General features: G+C 42.0%; 1 protein-coding gene across 6 annotated transcripts in view; it reads left to right on the top strand.

The window, feature by feature from the left end:
- SH3GL3 (SH3 domain containing GRB2 like 3, endophilin A3) overlaps positions 1–12,980 on the top strand; it is a 167,789-nt gene that overhangs the window by 27,757 nt on the left and 127,052 nt on the right. For 2 of the 6 annotated variants that reach the window (XM_025391824.1, XM_025391820.1), the window contains exon 2: positions 10,297–10,447. The exons of the other annotated variants lie outside the window; for them this stretch is intronic. The gene's annotated coding sequence lies outside the window, so the exon portion shown is untranslated. The remainder of the gene's footprint in view (positions 1–10,296; positions 10,448–12,980) is intronic. 6 annotated transcript variants of the gene reach the window in all.

The following is a 12,980-nucleotide window of genomic DNA, read 5'->3' as shown; positions in this document are numbered from 1 at the left end:
CATGTGCAGACTTTTTCTTGTCATTCCCTAGACAATACAGAGTAGCAACTATTTATGTAGCATTTACATTATATTAGTTATTATAAGTAATCTGGAGACAATTTAAAGTGCTATATATGCAAAAATGTGCATAGATTATATGCAAGTGCGGCTCCATTTTACATCAGAGGCTTGACCATTCAAGGATTTGGGTATCCCATGGGAGTCCTGGAACCAATCCCTCATGGATATTGAGAGGCAGCTGTACATTTATTGGTGCGTGCCTTCTTGCCTGGTGCCTGTTTGTTCTTTTTGGATTAAGAGAAATAGGCCGGGCGCGGTGGCTCAAGCCTGTAATCCCAGCACTTTGGGAGGCCGAGACGGGTGGATCACGAGGTCAGGAAATCGAGACCATCCTGGCTAACACGGTGAAACCCCATCTCTACTAAAAAATACAAAAAACTAGCCGGGCGAGGTGGCGGGCGCCTGTAGTCCCAGCTACTCGGGAGGCTGAGGCAGGAGAATGGCATAAACCCGGGAGGCGGAGCTTGCAGTGAGCTGAGATCCGGCCACTGCACTCCAGCCCGGACAACAGAGCGAGACTCTGTCTCAGAAAAAAAAAAAAAAAAAGAGAAATAATTGCTGGATGGGTACGGTGGCTCACACCTGTCATCCCAGCACTTTGGGAGGCCGAGGTGGGTGGATCACCTGAGGTCAGGAGTTCGAGACCAGGCTGGCCAACATGGCGAAACTCCGTCTCTATGGAAAATACAAAAATTAGCGGGCGTGGTGGCAGCCACCTGTAATCCCAGCTACTCGGGAGGCTGAAGCAGGAGAATCGCTTGAACCCAGGAGGGGGAGGTTTCTGTGAGCTGAGATCGTGCCACTGCACTCCAGCCTGGGGGATAGAGAGAGATTCTGTCTCCAAAAAAAAGAAAGAAAAGAAAAAAAAAAAGAAAAGAAAAAAAAGAGAGAAATAATTCCTATCACAGGGAGTGGAAACATGCTGAAATAATTATTTGCTGAAATTGTTTTTCAACAGATGACTTTAGGAATCAGGAGATTTGACACTAGGGCATTAGGTGGGCAATGGATTTCTAGTAATTTGTCAGCTTTGTTTTACTGAGGTGGAGCTGCATTTAACTTGCTACTTCTCCCTGCTGGTTTGGTTTAGTTCTCTTCAGAAATGGCTTGCTTTATTTGTACTTGACTTGAGTTACATTAAACCAGGCGAAAATATTTCTTAAGAGCTGAAATTTCAGGTTGGCAAAAGGAAGCAATGCAATCTTTAATCATATATCTGAAAGAGCACAGTGGTGCATTATGATGGCAGAACTTCATTCCCTAACCCTGTACAAAGATTTTGGAGACTAAAGGATTGATCATTTTTTTTCCCTGACAAAACACCTCTTTTGACATGTGCAGAGAAATATGTAATTTGGGTTGCATTGAAAGAAAGCTACTCTTGCTATTTCTCTCTCCAAAAGGCTGTGCTCTTGGATTTAATATTTTCTACTGGAGACAGTTCTACTTGAAAGGTAAATATTACAAAAAACCACTAGAGAGGCACTGAAATCTGTTGTGGGAAGGAGTCATTTTAAATTTTCTTATTAAAAGAAGATGGCAGTAAAGAGGGGGGAGTCATTTCCAATTTATTACTTAACAGAAAGATAAGCAATTTGTCTTCTCACCAATAGTGTTTCTGTCAGAGTTTCTGTTTGCCATTTCCTTGCCAACACTGGGTCTTGCCAATCTTTTGAAATGTTTGCTCTTGTGATCTATTTAAAAAATTTGTATATATTGATTTTACGTATTTGCTGATCATTTGCATTTCTTTTGTGAATTGCCTTTTGATGTTTTCCATTTTTAAATTGTCATTTTCAAATTTACCTTTATATATTAAATATATTAATTCATCATCATGTATCTTGTAATGGTTTATTTATCTGATCCTTTGTGGTTGTTGCAAGCTTTTTTGTGTATTGTTTTACAGTTTGCAGTTTTTGTCACAAATTAAATCCATTTTTTGAGATATAAAGTAGACCTTACTTTTTATACATTCTGTTCTTTTCTATACCAGTGGAAATCTTGTTATTAATGTATACTGCCTTCCACAAGGTTTATTTTCCAAATCTCTTTTCTTTCTACAAACATACTAATCTGTTGAGCCTTCTTAAGTTTTTTTTTTTTTTTTTTTGAGACAAAGTTTTGCTGTTGTTGCCCAGGCTGGAGTGCAGTGGCGCGATCTCGGTTCACTGCAACTTCTGCCTCCTGGGTTCAAGTGATTCTCCTGCCTCAGCCTCCCGAGTAACTGGGATTACAGGCACGCACAACCATGCCAGGCTAATTTTTTGTATTTTTAGTAGAGATGGGGTTTCATCATGGCCAGGGTGGTCTTGACCTCCTGATCTCAGGTGATCCACCCGCCTCAGCCTCCCAGAGTGCTGGGATTACAGGTGTGAGGCACCGTGCTCAGCCGAGCCTTCTTAAGTTTTGAGAGAATTTTCTCAAGTTTGCCTTCTAAGTCTCTGATTTGGTTTCCTTTGATATGCAAGCTGGTTTTTCTATGCTATACCATTTTTAGTGTGAACAATTCTGTTCTAGGAATAGAAATCTTGATCTCAATTTTTCCTTCTTCCAGGGGGCAATGTCATCAGGAATCCAGCCTGGAAATCGGAATCAGTGCACTGTTTTGACTTTTCCTTCCCTTGCCTTCTATGAGTTTGTTTCTTATGGTCATACTTACTTTGATTTCTCCAATTGGTTCTCTTATTTTAAATGACTGAGTTTCTTCATGTGTTGGATTATTTTCTCCTGTGCTCTTCAAAGAAAGTGACTTTAGTGTGTCTAGTTTCAGCAGGTGAGATATAGTCTGTTGTTAGCCCAGACAGAGTGAGAAGGGAGAGCTTCAGATTGATAGTTTAGCTTTCTCAAAGGAAGGTTGCAAATGGAGGGCCTTGCTCTGGACCAGTGTGGCCCAGTGCAAACTTTCTGTGCTGATGGAAATGTTCTTGGATCTGAGCTGCCTGGTATGATAGCCACTCAATATGCACGACTACTGAGCATTAGAAATGTGGCTAGTGCAAGTGAGATGGATTTCTAAACTTGTATTTACTTTTGGTAAATTAAAACGTAAATTTAAAAGCCACATGTGGCCAGTGGCTATGTGTTAGATAGCACCATCATGGTGAGGACAGGCTTCCTGTGTGATTTGTTTACTTTTGTGTTCCCAGCCCCAGTACTTGTCACACAGTAGACACTCAATATTCATAGAAATTAATAGATGCAGCCAGAGGAAATCTCTGGTAGGGCTTCTTTCCTTGCCGTGCCAAGAGTTCCTTTTCTTTTTGTGGGTCTGCCCAAAGTTAGAGAAGTCATGCTACCCTTATCAGTAACTACCACAAGTGCTGTTGATAGGGGCATCTGTAGGATTCCCACCCCCATGGCCCTTTTTATGTCCCACCGTGTGTGCCAGAATGACCAGTGAGATCAATCCTTAGAAATTCCTGCCTGCTTTCTGTCTTTCAGAAATTTCTCAAAGCTGCTGCCAGGTAGTTGGGAGTTGTCCTGGTTTGTAAAGCTGATCTAGATACTTCCCGGTTTTATAGTCCTATGGCCGTTCCAGGGAGAATGTTGGTGCTAGAGAGAAAAGGACTGAGATCTGTGTTTTGAATCAAGAGCCTATTGTCATCTTTGTGTGTTTTAATGGCTTACCATGTCTTGATGCAAAAGCTTCAGTGTTTACAAGGCTCCACTACTGATTGTATCTTTCAGCAATCTCAAGTGACCCTCTTTAACCCCGTTTTCTGCCGCCTTCTTATACTCAGAATGATACAAATATTGCCTCCTAATTTAATTTTTTCCTCACATTTGCCCTCATCTTTTGGTGTAATACTGTGGTGTTACTTTAAAGTGTTTTTAAGGAGCAGGTAATTTATGTTTGAACCAATTTTGATTGTCTTTGCCTATTATTTAATGAGGAAATCTAAACCACATGTACTATTGACATAGTGGTATGTCTTGTCATCTGCCGTTTCGTTTTCCTTGTTTTTTGCTTTCAGTTCTGTCTTTACATTATCATTACATTTACTTTTAACTTGTACTTTTGTTTGGATCATAGTTATGCCATTTCTAATTCTAGTAGTGGATCCTATTAAGTTTTTTAAAAATCCGTATTAAATCTATATTTATGAAATTGGTGAAGTCAGTAAAAATAGTTTTTTTTTTTCACTCTCCCTGATAGACAATCCCACATTTCTTTGTTTTGATTGTTTTTCTGTATGTCTTGTCTTTTCTTCCATTTCCTGAGGCTTTTGGCAATCCAATCTAGTACTATTCAAGTCAGCATTTCACAAATAACCTCAGTGATTTTCTTTTGTATTTCTCTTCATAACCCTGTTGTAAATTATGCATGCATTTATATTAAACTTAGTTGATGCTCACTTTGCCATTTTGAGTTCTTAGGTTTTCCAACTGTCTCTGACATGAAGCACATTTTCAAGTACATTCTTCAAGAAGGGTACACCATATGTTTTCTGAGACTTTGCATATTTAAAACATTTTTTTTGGTTGCCTTCTGTTGAGAACAACAATGTTTCTTAATATAGTAGTTTTAAAGTCACAAGTGTTTAAATATTAAAATGTAGATATTGCTGCATTATCTTCCAAAACCTCGTGTTGGGGGTAAATATTGAGGCCATCCTGGTTTGTATTCCCTTGCGGATAATCTCTCTCTCTCCTATTTTCTCACCTTTGAATTCTGGTGACTCCTTATGTGTCCTTGAGACTAAAATATGTCACCAGAACATGTCTAACAGTGAATCTCTTTCCATTGATTTTGCTGAATATGCGATGAACCATGCAAACTGAAAAAGTCTGTTTTCAACTGAGGAAAGTTGTTTTTCTGGTAAGTGCTTATTTATTGTTTGGATACGATTTGTGTGAGTTTTATTTTGGGAGGAAATAGTTATACATGGGTTGGATGTTTCTTCCGTGTTCCTTCATCTGTTAATGTAGTTGCCTTAACAAATCTGGGAAGAATAACAAAAAAGTGTTGTGTTCTTTGCGATGATTTTTGTTTTTAGGTAATTTTTTGCTCCGTTTCTGAATTCTCCTCTTTTTCCATTGATTGCATTTTTTAGCATTGTAAAGTGTGTGAAGTTTATTTATTCATTTATTTTTTTGAGGTGGGGTCTTGCTTTGTTGCCCAGGGTAGAGTACAGTGGCATGATCATGGCTCCCTGTAGCCTCCACCTCCCAGGCTCAAGCAGTCCTCCTGCCTCAGCCTCCCAAGTCGCTGGAAGTACAGGCGTATGCCACCACACCTGGCTGGTTTTTTTTTTTTTTTTTTGCATTTTTTAATAGAGTCAGGTCTCCCTGTATTGTCCAGGCTGGTCTCGAACTCCTGGGCTCAAGCCATTCTCCCTCCTTGGTCTCTCAAAGTGCTGAGATTATAGGCATGAGCCACCATGCCTAGCCAGAAGTTTACTTTTTACTGACTACCCTGTGGATTTGTTTTTTACTTCCTATTATGAGAAATTATATATATATATATATACAGAAAACTAAAGAGAAAAACACTATGAATACCTCTACCCCATAACATAGATTAACAGGTGTTAACATTTTGCCATCTTTGCTTTATCTTGTTTTATTCTTGAAGCATTTTAACAGACTACATAACATTTCATTCTCAAATACTTCAGTATGCACGTCTGAAAAATAAGGGCCTTTCTCTACTTAACCATGCTACTATTATCACACCTAACAATGATTTTTTATGTCCTTTAATGCCCAGCCTATATTCGAATTTCCCTAATCTTCCCCAAATGTCTTTTATGGCCAGCCTGTACAAACCTGGATCTAACCAAAGACCATACATTGCATTTGGTAGTTATGTCTCTTATACTGCTTTTTTTAAAAATTGAAATTTACGTAACATAAAGTTTGCCATTTTAAGATGGATAATTCAGTGGCATTTAGTACAGTCACAGTGTTGTACAATGATCATCTCTATCTAGTTTGAAAACATTTTCATCACCCCAAAGTAAAACCTCATACTCTTTAAGCAGTTACTCCTCATTTCCCCCTCCACCCAGCTCCTGGGAATCACGAATCTATCCTCTGTCTCTGTGGATTTACTTATTCTGTATATTTTGTATGAATGGAATTGTACAATATGTGACCTTTTGTGTTTTGCTTCTTTTACTTAGCACAATGTTTTTGATATTCATCCATATTGTAGCCTGTTTCAGTACTTTATTCCTTTTCATGACTGAATAATACTCCATTGTATAAATATACTATAATTTGTCTATTCAATTATCCATTGTGGACATTTGGATTTTTCTCCCTTTTAGTTATTGGGAATAGTGTTGCAGTGAATACTTACCCTAGTCAGCTCAGACTGCTATAACAAAATACTGGAAACTGGGTGGCTTAAATAACAGTTGTTTATTTTTCAGTTATGGAGGCTGGGAAGTTCAAGATCAAGGCACTGGAAAATTTGGCTCTTGGAAGGGGCCTTCTTACTGGCTTGCAGATGGCTACCTTCTCCCTGTGTCTTCACATGGCAGAGAGAGAGAGAGAGAGAGAGAGCGCACTTTGAGAGAGAGAGAGAGAGCACTCTGGCTTCTCTTTCTTTTCTTTATAAGCACACCAGTCCCATCATGGGGTCCCTACCCTTGTCCCTCTTCTGAATCTGATAACCTTCCCAAAGCCCGGCTTCCAAATACAACCATATTAGGAGTTAGAGCTTCAACAAATGAATTTGGGAGGACATAAATATTCAGTCCATACAATACTCATGTACAAGTATTTGCATCCTGTTTTCAATTATTTGGAGTATATACCCTTGGTGGAATTGCTGGGTTATTCTTAAATGTTTTAATCTTGAAGAATTTTTAACCAGTTTACCTGTTTTTTTTCTTTCTTGTTCCTTCTTGTTCTTTTCCCGCAATGACATCAATTTGATAACATGACTAGTTCAGTCGTCCCATCTTTTAGCTTGGCCTGATTGTTTCCTCTTATTCATCTTCAGTGTGTTCCTCTGTGCCTTGCATGTCTTATAATTTGGGTACCATGTTTTTATTTTCTCTGCAGTCTCCTTTTTCCCTCAGTCTACTGTTTGATATGTTTGCCTCTTGTGTTTGGTATGTGGACTATTTTGGGGGAATGTGCCCTTATTTTCTATTGGGCACAAAGAAGTTTCTATACTTTCCTGCAACAAATCTATGTGCAGGAATGTTTTTGCTTTTTTTTTGAGGAACTGTTTTTGTCCTCTTATGCTTCAAATTCTGGTCATAGGCATCAGACTGTTGTGTTTCTCCTTCCTTATCCATGAATAGACCTAGTGTTGGCACACGGACATGATACACTGGCTATTTACAGTGTACCACTGACCCTGGCACAATGCCTTCTCATATCTGAGGCCAGGGGCTGAGTTGGTGGCACCGCCAATGGGATATTCCTGGTCTGCGTCCCATCCCAGGAAACTCTTTTTGGCTGACAGTTTTTCTCTCCTCTCACTGTCCATTTCTTTTTTTTTCTTTCTTTCTTTCTTTTTTTTTTTGAGACGGAGTCTTGCTCTGTTGCCAGGCTGGAATGCAGTGGCGTGATCTCCGCTCACTGCAACCTCCGCCTCCTGGGTTCAACCGGTTCCCCTGGCTCAGCCTCCCAAGTAGCTGGGATTACAGGCACTCGCCACCAAGCCTGGCTATTTTTTGTGTGTGTGTGTATTTTAGTAGAGATAGGGTTTCACCATGTTGGCCAAGATGGTCTTGATCTCCTGACCTCATGATCTGCCTGCGTTGGCTTCCCAGAGTGCTGGGATTACAGGCGTGAGCCACTGTGCCTGGCCTCTTCTCTCACTATCCATTTCTGATAAATAAAAAATAGATGTGGGTCCTGCAGAACCCGAGGCTGGCTCTGACCAGTCTTTCATGGATCCATATACCTGCCTGGTGAGGAGGTTGCATGCCTCATAATGCAGTTAGCCTGGGCATCTGTGCACCAGGCTGAGTTCCTGCCTAGGAGCTGCAGATTTGTGATGAATGTGGAACTAAAGTTATTGGGGAGACCAAGAGACTTGACCTGGGAGTGCTTATGTCATTTGGATGGGATTCCATGAGGTTTTTGTGGAGGAGCAGTCCATGGGGTCAGGGTGTCTGTGGGTCACCGTTAGCCAATGTGGTGCTCTTTGCATGAATTAGAAAAAGACGCCTCTTCCTCAATACACTTTACTTCCATGCATGGGAAAACTCTCCTATCCTGAGTTGGTGAGAGCTGGTGATTTGACAGCCGCCTGCTGGAAAATTATATGGTAAGTACACAAATCTGCTGCAGGACCGTGTGCTCCCTTCCATGTGGCACAGTTGTCACCCCCTGCCCAGCTACCTCTGCAGCCACTTTGGGTTTTGTGGCTGATGTTCACTAGCCACTGACTATACATCTGAATTCCTTCCTGTCAGTAGAGGATCCTTCTGATTCGGGCATATGGCCAACGTTGTATTGTTCATAACTGCTGCTACCCCTTCCCTTCACTTTTATTAGTTTTCATGGGACTTAAGTGAGCATCCAGGCACTGTTGCTGATCTGCCTCCCTGACCCAGAAGACAGTGTTGGCTTTTGGACAAAGATTCTGGATAGTTCTGAAGCTATAGTGCTGTGCACCAGGGTTGAATGGGGGTCCTGAGAGTCCAGCTTTGCTTGTGCTAGCAGCTTATGGCAGCTCAGCTTGTGTAGCAGAATGGGTGCCTTGTAATAGATAGCCATCTGTTTTTCAGTTTATGGAAGGCTTCATTTCTTCTGACTACATTCTGACAGGCAGGTGTTACATCTTTTGTGACTCGAAGGTCATGAAGCTGGTTCTTGGGTTTGACTCTGGGAATCATGCTCATTGATCTGCTTTTCTTATTCATGTCAATGAATACCTACATGTGAAGAAAACTCAAGCTGCACAGTAAACCTAAAGGAAGAAGGTAAAAACCACCTCAAATTTCCATGATCCAGGAGTAACTGCTGTGAACCTTCACTTCCCCATCCTGGTCCCATTTCCCGTTTCCACCCTCATCCGGTTTGCTTTTCCAGGATCTTTACTGCTTCCTTTGATGGGGTTAAGGACTCTCCCTAACCACCCCACCTCCTGCGGGAACTGTTACCCCATCCATAGCCAGCATTTGCTAGCCCAAGGGCAAGTTTATGTTTGCAAATGACATTATTCTTCTATAACTAAAAACATAAAGATCCTTTAGTATTAAATAGTCCAGTGTCCTTAGGGCACAATACTTTTGGATTTCAGCCTGCTTCTGCTGTGTGATCTTGGGAAAGTCACTAACCCCTCTGGGCCTCTATCTCTAAAATGAAGAGGCTGAACCTTTCCAGGTGAATGCAGGTGGGGAAGTTAGGCCTATTTAGGGAATAGAGAACAGCCTGTGGGACAAGTTTGTGCCTATTGTTGGTGCAGTTTAGTAGGAATTGTCAGAAGCTGATAGATGACAGATAGATGATAGATGATAGATGGTTGATAGATAGATAGATGGATAAAAGGGAACCAAATACTGTCTCTGTGGCCTGGGCATTTTTGCCAGGCAGGGGGAATCGCATCGTTGGTGACAGAGTTGTATGGCCCACAGAGGTCAGCTAAGAGATTGGGAGGAGGTTGACGACCTTGTGTGGGAACCGACCTCAGGGGGATGGATGAGGTTGGGGCCCCTTAGGGGTCTCTGCGCTTGGCGTTTGGACTCCCCTTCTCTGTGGGTCTAAACTGGCTTCCTTCTGCTGTGGGATTGTGTTAACACTGCCCCTTTAGTGATTTTGCATTTTTTTGTTTTGTTTTGTTTTCTGCTGACCCTCATTAGCAGAGGTTTTGCTCTTACACACTGCATTGTCCCAGTGACTTCTTATATGCCAGTCACTGGTGGGTAAATGCCAGAGGGACACTGAGGACTCATCAGGAGGGCTCAGCCTCCTCTCAGAGAGGAAGCCAAGGTGGCCAGATTACAATTTTTTTTTTTCTGGTAAATGTCATGGATAGGAAATGTTATTTGTGAGTCTCAAATATCCACCAAGGGCAAAGGGTGCCCTGAAGACAAACAGGAATTGAGTGCTCATTTCCTTGGCCCTGAAGTGATGCGTTGCCTCTGTGATGTCACAGTTGGCCCCCTACAACCTAGTTCAGCCTAGCACAGTATATGACAGTGGTCACCGGCTTTTTACCTGGGCAGGATAGCACCTGCACATCAGGGAAAAGAGACCAAGCTCTCACAAGGGCAATATCATCCTTTGGAATTTGTTTACTTTTAGTTACATACTGGTCAGGAGCTTTTAAGTGGATAAGACCATTTTCCCAATGAGCAGTGTCATAGACATTGAGGACTCTCTTAAATCAGAAGATGAATGAATGGATTGAATCTTTGCTGGGATAATATGCAAACCAGCTAATATGTGCCTTACCTGGACATCCCAACAGGTAATAAATGGGAAAATGTTAAAGGGGAGTAGTTGGGGAAGAACAATGAACTTGGAAAAGCCATTCTCATCAGCACAGAAGCACTGAAAGAAGGTGTAGATCTTCATGGTGAAAAGTGGGAAGCAAGGAGTGATGACTGACAAAGACCTAATGTCTAATGTCTAATGTGTGCTGGGGACAGTCGGAGAAGCCTGTGGGTACAGAGAAAAGTAAGACATTACAAGTCCTTATGTATATTTTGGAGACAGAGTCCCTAAGCTCACCTGGTCAGTAAGTGTCTCTTGAATGAGTGAATTGGACAGTGTGGACTCCATTCTGCAAAAAGCTTGATTGGAGGCAAGTGGAAAGGACCTTGGAAAATTAACCAAAATACAATGAAGCTCCTTCCTAAATACCGATGGCTAAAGAACTTCAACTTGTCACTTTGTATGAAACACTTCATTGGACCGAATTGTCCTCTAAATTTAATGTTAGCATTCCTTCAAGAGTCTTGGCTTTCTTTTTTTGCCTGCACTGTCTGCATTACAGTGCAGTAAGGCAGACTTTTCTTGTGAAATGGTATAGGTAAGATTTAGAGGATCTGAACACCTCTCTGCTTTGGAATTCGTGGTAGCTAAAGTGTAAATAGATTCACACATCTGACAATCAAAGTCAGAAATTCACGTGGTCTTGCACTGTTCTGGTGTACAAGTTGGTTTCAGAAGGGGCTTGGTGTTTGAAAGGTGCTGTAAGGAGTGGAAGAATCAATGCCATCTTCAGATGTTTGTTCCAAGTCACAAGCAAACCCTGCTTGAAATCTGCTGGCAAGACCTTTGAGTGACACAGAGCCTGACTTGTTCACTTCATGTTTGTCCAGCTTCCATGGCATGCGGAAGAAGTTGGTCGGCTTGGGAATATGCTGAATCAAGCCACATAACCAACCAATGAGAGGGGGCTCAAGCTTCTTTCAAGCCGGGCAAACCTTTAGTTGTTAGAAGCCCATACTTCCTATGTAGTGGTTTAGGAAGGACACAGACTTACCTGTAGGTTTCTTGCCAAAAAATAGAATTGTGATCTGATCAATCTTCCAACTATTTAATTTATAGAAAGTATGGGCCAGCGCGGTGGCTCATGCCTGTAATCCCAGCACTTTGGGAGGCCTAGGCTGGCGGGCCATGAGGTCAGGAGATCGAGACCGAGACCATCCTGGCCAAGAAGGTGAAACCCCCATCTCTATTAAAAATACAAAAATTAGCTGAGTGTGGTGGCACGCACCTGTAATCCCAGCTACTCGGGAGGCTGAGGCAGGAGACTGCTTGAACCTGGGAATCGGAGGTTGCAGTGAGCCAAGATTGCCACTGCACTCCAGCCTGATGATACAGCAAGACTCCTTCTCAAAAAAAAAAAAAAAAAAAAAAAGTATGGAAGATAGGGGTTCATATCAAACAACACTATGGGAATGAAATCCACTGGATTCAGAATGTGGAAATTCTAAAAGAGGCCACATTTCTTCAGTAAATACATGGGAAAAAAAAGACGGGGGGGAAGTGGTGTTAATGAAAGAAACTTTGAAGGGACTGTGGCAGATGCAATTGATGTTCTGCCTACCTTCACTCCACTTCTACCTCTACAGCTTGCTGGAGGCTGTGTGCCAGGAACACCTGTGACCCTTTCCCCAAGGGCATTTATTCTTTCCCCAAGATTACACATGGTAAGCGGAGCAGAGTGCCGGAGAATTAATGACCTAGAGAGTTAATGTCTCTGGAAGCAGTGCTCGGCCAAAGATGGGTGGAGAGCTGGTGGACAAATACCCCAGCTTCCTTCCCTCTACCCCCAGGGTTGGGAAAACTCTCAGTGATGCCCCACACTGTTTTCCAGAGTTGCCCAGAGAGACTGAGCTTCATTTGCCCCCAGCGGTAATGCACCCTTTGTTGGTGCTCCTCTCTCCGTCTCATTTTCTGGTTCCCCTACCAGTTTCACTGGGGTCACCTCCCAAATAAACCATTTGCACTGAAATCATTGCCTCCGGGTCAGTTTCTAGGAGAAACCAAAGTTGGACAGGGACAAATCAATCCAGTGCAACAAGTGAACCTTATTTTCATCTGGATTCAAACAACCCATCTGTCAAAAGGCATTTATAAGTTTAATATGGAAACAGGATCATAGATGGGATATTAGATGATTTTAAAAAATTGTTCTTTAATTTCTTTAGGTTTGATTGTTGGTTCTTGGTTATTTTTTTAAAAAAGAGTGCTTATCCGCTAGAGATCCATGTTGCAGTATTTACAAATGAAATGATAACGATGTCCGTGATTTGCTTTAAAATAATCCAGTGGTGGGCCGGGCGCGGTGGCTCAAGCCTGTAATCCCAGCACTTTGGGAGGCCGAGGCGGGTGGATCACAAGGTCAGGAGATCGAGACTATCCTGGCTAACATGGTGAAACCCCGTCTCTACTAAAAATACAAAAAAAAAACTAGCCGGGCGCGGTAGCGGGCGCCTGTAGTCCCAGCTACTTGGGAGGCTGAGGCGGGAGAATGGCGTGAACCCGGGGGG

This window comes from Theropithecus gelada, chromosome 7b (assembly GCF_003255815.1).
Source record: "Theropithecus gelada isolate Dixy chromosome 7b, Tgel_1.0, whole genome shotgun sequence".
Classification (NCBI taxonomy): domain Eukaryota; kingdom Metazoa; phylum Chordata; class Mammalia; order Primates; family Cercopithecidae; genus Theropithecus; species Theropithecus gelada.
Note: the sequence above shows the minus strand (reverse complement) of the source record. Positions and strands in the feature narration are given on the sequence as shown.